The sequence below is a fragment of the Numenius arquata genome, chromosome 3 (genome assembly GCF_964106895.1).
Source record: "Numenius arquata chromosome 3, bNumArq3.hap1.1, whole genome shotgun sequence".
Lineage (NCBI taxonomy): Eukaryota > Metazoa > Chordata > Aves > Charadriiformes > Scolopacidae > Numenius > Numenius arquata.
In genome coordinates this window covers 127,147-134,626 of record NC_133578.1, presented here as the reverse complement: position 1 = coordinate 134,626, position 7,480 = coordinate 127,147, and positions in this window count along the sequence as shown.

Here is a 7,480-nt window from a genome sequence, read left to right as displayed (position 1 = left end):
CGACTGAAGGTAACGGGTTGGGTTTTTGGTTGGGTTTTTTTTCTAGTTTTTTTGTTTTTTGTTTTTCCCCCCCCTTTTCTTTAGGCGGAGCGCTCTGAAGAACCTGATTTCTGCCTGGCTTTCAGCGTCGCGTTTCCCCGGCAGTGCGGTAGCATCTCTCTCGGGCAGTGCCGCCGGCCAGATGTCCCTCCTCCTTGGGTAGGAGAGAAAGCAGCCCCCGGTCAAATGACAACTGCGCGTTCTGGAGACGGAGAGCGCAACGGTGGGGGTTCGGAGCTGTGCCAGTTGAATTAGCGCCGAAGAAAAAACCCGAGGCTTTTCTAGCGTGAGTATTTTTCTTGGCCGTATCTAAACGCGCGCAGAGCTTTCCAGCGGCAGGGAAAGGGAAGGGAGGAGGCGCTTCCCCCCAGCGGGCGGAGGGTTTGTTACGCTGTTAGGCTGAGAAGGTGTTGCAAGTGGCACGGGTCAGTCTGAATAGGGACCTGAAGCGTCGGGATGGCTCCGGCTTTGGCAGGCCGTGCCGTCTTTGGAGCGGAGCTGTTTCCCCGCAATCCTCCTGTAGCTCAGCTCCTGTCCTGTCCCTCGGCCGGAGGGAATTCCTCTACTCTCTTCGGTGCTCTTTCGTTTGATGATGCTGATCTCCGGTTGGGGTTTGCTGTTTGTTTTGCAGGTGCCTCGTTGTCCGCGTCTCGTGCTGCTCGACAGATGCCCCGGCCCGGGTTTGCAGCCGGTGGTGGAGCCGCCTGAGGGGAAGGGGCCAGCCCTGGGTCTGGTCGTTCGGTGCATTTTTTGGGGCGAATTAAAAAAACCGGTGCGTGTGGGGGGGGGGGGGGGGTGGTGTGATGATGTCATTTGGGGCAGCCGGATGTCAGCGGGGGAGCGACGGTGCGGCGGAGGAGCAGGTGAGTGGGGGTTAAGTGGGGTTCCCCCCACAAGAGGGTGGGTCACGGCCCCCAAACGCCTGAAAACTTGGTGCGGGGCAGGTGGTTGGGGTTTTGGGCGGTGGTGTTTAAAAAATGTTAAAAGCTGTATATGCGGGGGTGAGGCATTGGAGTAGAGAACAATCTCTCATTTTTCTGTGTGTTGAAAACTAATATTCCCTTACGTATATAAAAGGAGTTCAAAATACCAACCCGTATCTCTAAGGATTCTGTATTATTTAATGGGAGTTTAGACGACGGAAAGATTTTTTAAAAGATTTATTTATAAAGAGAGATTGAAGCGTCAAAGCGGATGTCTGGACAGGTCGCTAGTCCAATTGGATGTTGTCTATCGTGCGTGTTAATCTGTAAGTCTAAACAGATGTGACTCTTAGCAGAGGTTCTGTCGAAGTGTATCAAGAGCATCCGTTTTCCCTAAGTCTTACCCACGGGTCGGTCAGTGCGGAGGCGTAAACGCCTGTGCTGTAGATGGTTCCAGACTGCAAAGAGAGCCTATCGCTAGAAGGGATTTCCAAACTGGCCCTCCCCTCTGCTCTCTCTTGCCGGCGTCCAAGCGCTTTCAAAAGCGCTTTAAGCAGGAGTGTTGATTCCCAGGAGGATAGGGAAGCTCTACAGAGAGACTTAGGTAGATTGGATCGTTGGGCCAACATCAGTGGTATGAGTTTCAACAAGGGCGAGCGCCAGGTTCTGCGCGTGGGCCACAATAACCCCGAGCAGCGCTACAGGCTTGGGGAAATGTGGCTGGAAAACCACCTGGAAGAAAGAGACCTGGGGGTTCTAATGGACAAGCGGCTGAACGTGAGCCGGCAGTGTGCCCAGGTGGCCACGAAAGCCAACGGCATCCTGGCTTGTGTTAGAAACAGCGTGAGCAGCAGAAGTAGGGAGGCGATTGTGCCCCTGTACTCGGCACTGGTGAGGCCACACCTGGAGTATTGCGTCCGGTTTTGGGCACCTCAATCCAAGAGAGATGTCGAGGTGCTGGAGCGAGTGCAGAGGAGGGCAACGAAGCTGGTGAAGGGCCTGGAAAACAAATCCTATGAAGAGCGGTTGAAGGAGCTGGGACTGTTTAGTATGAGGAAGAGGGGGCTGAGGGGAGACCTCGTCACTCTCTAAACCTACTTGAAAGGACACTGTAGAGAGGTCGGTGCTGGTCTCCTGGCACGGGTAGGTAATGACAGAACGAGAGGGAACGGCTTCAAGCTCCAACAGGGTAGGTTTAGACTGGACATTAGGAAAGAATGTTTCACAGAGGGAGTGGTCGGGCATTGGAACAGGCTACCCAGGGAGGTGGTCGAGTCACCATCCCTGGATGTGTTTAAGAACCGTTGAGATGTGGTGTTGGGGGATATGGTGTAGGGGAGAACTTTGTAGAGTAGGGTAGATGGTTGGACTCGATGATCCCAAGGGTCTCTTGCAACCTAGACGATTCTATGATTCTATGAAAAGCAGCCCCTTCCCCCGTTTCCCCTCCCGCCCTGGGGAGCTGGATCGGTGCAGCGGGACAGGAGGAAAAAAACGCAGCCCCGTTTTCCTGCAGGGACGCAAAGCTCCCCGATGTCTCTGTGGTGGATAAGGCGGCACCCCCGCCTGCCTTCCTGGACGCCGGCGGACTGGCTGCTGTCGCCCCCACGGCCCCCGGGGCCACGCGCAGAGCGCCGCGGCGTCCCTGGGGCTGGTTGCGGGGCGAACACCGGAGGTTTTTGGCGCCGAGGCGACGGCTGCGGCTGCCCGGGCTGCGAGCGGGGACAGGGCAGAGAGCGGGAAGGCCTGCCCGCCGGTAAGTGGTCACGGTCCCTGGGTGGAGGGAAGCGGGCTGAGAGCGGTCACCGCTCATGGCCCCGGTGAGGTCTCAGAGGGGGACAAGGAAGGGGGCGTGGGCGTGGGCGCTGCCCGGTGCTTTCCGCCCGCTGCGGACCGGTCCGCAGCGATTTCTGGGCTGGCCGCCGTTTTCCCCCGGCCCCCTCCGGTTCCGGAGCGGCTCGGCCCGCCCATACCGCGCGCCCATTGGTCGCGGTGCCGTAAGCGGCGTCCGTCCTCTAGGAGCCCCCGTCCCATTGGTCGGTCGCGCCGTCAATCTCCAGCGCCTCCCAGTCCGGCCAATCGGAGCGCGGCAGGCGATCCGACCAATCGGAGCGGGGCGGTCGCGTTGTGATTGGCTCGTCCTCCTGTCAATCCGCCCGGGGGCGGTTGCCATGGTGAGGAAGCCCCGCCCGGTCGCGCATGCGCAGTAGTAAGGACGGCGCCGCCCTCACTACTGCGCATGCGCCACCGGGCGGGGCGTCCTCACCATGGCAACCGCCATTGACGTCCCACTCCGGCCAATCGGAGCGCGGCAGGCGATCCGACCAATCGGAGCGCGGCGGTCGCGTTGTGATTGGCTCGTCCTCCTGTCAATCCGCCCGGGGGCGGTTGCCATGGTGAGGAAGCCCCGCCTGGTCGCGCATGCGCAGTAGTAAGGGCGGCGCCGTGCTCGCTACTGCCGCCTTGTGGACAAAAATCGGTACTGCAGGTGGGGGGCGCGCATGCGCAGTGGAAAGAGTGGCGCCGCCCTCGCTGCTGCCGCCGCTTGTGGACAAAAAGCGGTACTGCAGGTACGGGGGTAGGGGGGTCCGGCCGCATGCGCAGTGGACGGGGGGGGGGGGGGGCGCTGCGCTCGCCCCTGCCGCCCGTGCCAGCAGAAACCGGCGCTGCAGCTCGGCGGATGCGGGGGGGGAAGGCGGAGCCCTGGGAGGTTCCATTTTCCCCAAATTGGGGAAAATTATTCAATTTGGGGTTTTTTTCGGTGCTTTTCCGCAACGGAAAAGACTTCAGGGTTTTGTTAGGGTTTTTCTTGCCCTTCCCCGCCGCCGGGGACGGCGCCCATGCGGGGGCTGACGCTGCAGAACCGTAAATTGAACCCCCAAATTGAACCCCGAACATGAATAACATTTTCCCCAATTTGGGGAAAAGGGAACCTTCCCCGGTCCCGCCTCCCCCCGCTCCCCGAGCCGCACCGCCGGTTTCTGCTGGCACGGGCGGCAGCGGCGGCGAGCGCAGCGCCCCCCTTTCTACTGGGCATGCGCGTCCCCCCCCCCCCCCGCCCTGTACCTGCGTACCTGCAGTACCGCTTTTTGTCCACGAGGGGGCAGTAGCGAGCACGGCGCCGCCCTCACTACTGCGCATGCGCCACCGGGCGGGGCGTCCTCACCATGGCAACCGCCATTGACGTCCCACTCCGGCCAATCGGAGCGCGGCAGGCGATCCGACCAATCGGAGCGCGGCGGTCGCGTTGTGATTGGCTCGTCCTCCTGTCAATCCGCCCGGGGGCGGTTGCCATGGTGAGGAAGCCCCGCCCGGTCGCGCATGCGCAGTAGTAAGGACGGCGCCGTCCTCACTACTGCGCATGCGCGACCGGGCGGGGCGTCCTCACCATGGCAACCGCCCCCTGGCGGATTGACAGGAGGACGAGCCAATCACAGCGCGACCGCCGCGCTCCGATTGGTCGGATCGCCTGCCGCGCTCCGATTGGCCGGGGTGGGAGGCGCTGAAGATTGACGGCGCGACCGACCAATGGAACGGGCTCCCCGAGGACGGAAGCCGCTTCCGGCGCCGTGACCAATGGGCGCGCCGCATGGGCGGGCCGAGCCGCTCCGGAAGCGGAGGGGGCCGGGGGAAAATGGCGGCGCGCGCAGAAGCGGCTGCGGCGCGGCGCGGCGCGGACCGCACCGCACCGGACCGGCGCGGGCGGAAAGCACCGGGCAGCCGGACAGCGTCGCGGTGCCGCTGGACAGCGTCGCGGTGCCGCTGGACAGCGTCGAGGCCAGCGGGGGGGCGCGGGGAAGGCGGCCGGGGTCCCGAGGCGGCTCCGAGGGGAGACGGCGTTGCGGGGGGGCGGGCTGAGGCGTCTGGGGAGGTGCTCGCGGCTCCTGGGGCTGGCAAACGGGCTCGCGTGGCTGGTGTTGGGGCTTCAGCCGGAGAGGGAGTCGTGTGGCTTTGGGCTGAGGGGCGGGGGTGGAGTCCGGCGTTTTGGGGACTCGAGCAGAGGCTCAGCGGCTGGGTTTTGGGGCTCGGAAGGGGGCAGTAAGTGATGCGGTTTGGGGGCGGAGAGCAGAAGCCGTTTTGGCTGGTTCTGCAGGGGGGGTGGGCAGGAGGGCGTTGGGGGCTGCGGGGGAAAGCAGGGGCTGGGCGGGCTGCGGGGTGCTCAAACAGCAGGTGAGGTTTTCAAATCTGCAACTTGTAACTGTTGCAGCTTTGTTCTGGCTTCCTCCATTTTTGCAAAAGCTTCTGTTGCTAGACAGAGCATTCCTCTGTGTATCAGCTACTTGAGCTAGTTTATTTCAATGCGTCTGATCAGGTTTGTCTGTTCAGCAAAGTGGCATTTAAAGGTGACGTTTCACCGGATGCCAGCGGCTGTGCCTTATTTCCAGTATAAAGATGTATTCCCCAAATATCAGAGTGGGATATAACAACTGCAGCTGGTCAAAAGTAACACTGAAATGCAAAATTTAGAATTTCTTTTTTCCCATTGGCTCCTCCTCAGTATGAACACAAAGTTAATTTCTATTCTTAATTCCTATTTATGCTACATATATGAAGGATGAACGCGAGGAAAGGAGACCATAAAATACTGGCCTATTGCTATTTGTATGCTGTGCTTTGAACAGAAGAGACAAAACTGTCCTTTTTGTGAAATAATACTGGCTGTATCAGTGCCGTCCTCGTGTTTTTATTCAAAAATGTGAGATTTGTTGCCCCGAATGGTGAGAGTAGTTTTTGTTAATGGAAGTCGCAAGAGGTTCTGCCACCTTAAAAACCATAGAATCGTAGAATGGTTAGAGTTGGAAGGGACCTTCAAGATCATCGTGTTGCAGCCCCCCTGCCTTGGGCAGGGACGCCTCCACTAGAGCGGGTTGCTCAAAGCCCCGTCCAGCCTGGCCTTAAACACTTCCAGGGATGGGGCATCCACAGCTTCCCCGGGCAACCTGTTCCAGTGCCTCACCACCCTCACGGTAAAGAATTTCCTCCTAACATCTAGTCTGAATCTCCCCTCTTCCGATTTAAAACCGTTACCCCTTGTCCTGTCGCTACCTTTCCCGACAGAGAGTCCCTCTCCGGCTCTCCCGTAGGCTCCCTTCAGATATTGGAAGGCTGCTCTGAGGTCTCCCCGGAGCCTTCTCTTCTCCAGGCTGAACAACCCCAGCTCTCTCAGTCTCTCTTCACAGGGGAGGTGCTCCGTCCCTCCGATGGTTTTCGTGGCCCTCCGCTGGGCCCCTTCCAACACGTCCTTCCCGTGTCGAGGACTCCAAAGCTGGACACCGTACGCCAGGTGGGGTCTCGCGCGCGCAGAGTAGAGGGGGGTAGAATCGCCTCCCGTGACCCGCTGGCCACGCTTCTCTTGATGCAGCCCAGGGTGGGGTTGGCTTTCTGGGCTGCCAGCGCGCGTTGCCGGCTCGTACTGACATGTAATAATGCTACTGACGTACCGTTAGCAGCCTCGTGTTAAAAGAAGCGAGAAGCTGTAATATCCTTAATTTAGACAGTTTTTACGTGAAATGGTGCATCCTCACTGTTTCGTCACTTTCAGGAGCGAGCAATTGACCGAGAGCAGGAGAGAGACCTTTTCCAGCAAGAGATAGGGAAGCCGGAACAACAGCTTAAGGTTCCACAAAGGATTCGGCCTGTCAGCGAGCATCAAACCGGAGAGGTAACGCGCGCTATTGCTTGTACTCAAGGGATCTAAATGGTACGCTGACAGCCGTTCGGATACCCTAGGGAAGCTGTTTTATGGTGTCCCTAACCTGCATCCGTTCGCAAGGCAGGAAAGGAAATCCCCCGAGATGAAAGGCTACGGTGTCGGGGGAACGTGGGGAAAGTGTGTTCTGGGTGTTTTTTGAGTCGGTCGGTTGGATGTTTTTAGTAGCAGACACACAGAAGCCTCGTAACTTTCAAAAAGACTCCCTCGCGTAACTTAATTTAGAAAATGGGGTTTTCAAAAGCCCGTGGAAACATTCAGGACTCCTGTAGCGATTCCCCCTGCTCTTGCGTCCTTTTGTGACATCCTGTTGGTAGCACGGGTACGGGCACCGCAGGAACGCAGTGACCAAGGGGTCACAGCCGAGACGTAGCGGCGCTCTCTGCGTGCGCCTCCCCGGGAGACGTCTGTCTCCCCTGAAACAATCTGGTGACCGCAGAAGGGCAGCTCGAGGAAGTCACAGCAACCTCTTAGGCCCAGCAAAAGCCAGAAAAGCGACAGCGGTGCAAACGCTGTGTGTTGTGAAGCTTTTTGCCTGTCTTGTTTGGTGACCTTTGGGTCAATTGAACTGCATTTTATTTTTTGGTGGGTTTTCTCCTGTCTTGCTTTTAGAGCAAGGCTGATATTTTTGCGTGATTCTCTCGCCCGATTTTCAGTCTTCAGCTTCTTCTCAGGTGGCACTGCGATTTTCAAAGAAAAGCTCTTCCTTTCGGTTCAGTTCAGTTGCTGTCGTTCGGTTCTTAAATGGTAGCAACGTTTAGTATTCTATATTAGATAGTTTATGACCACAGACAGTAATGGGACATAC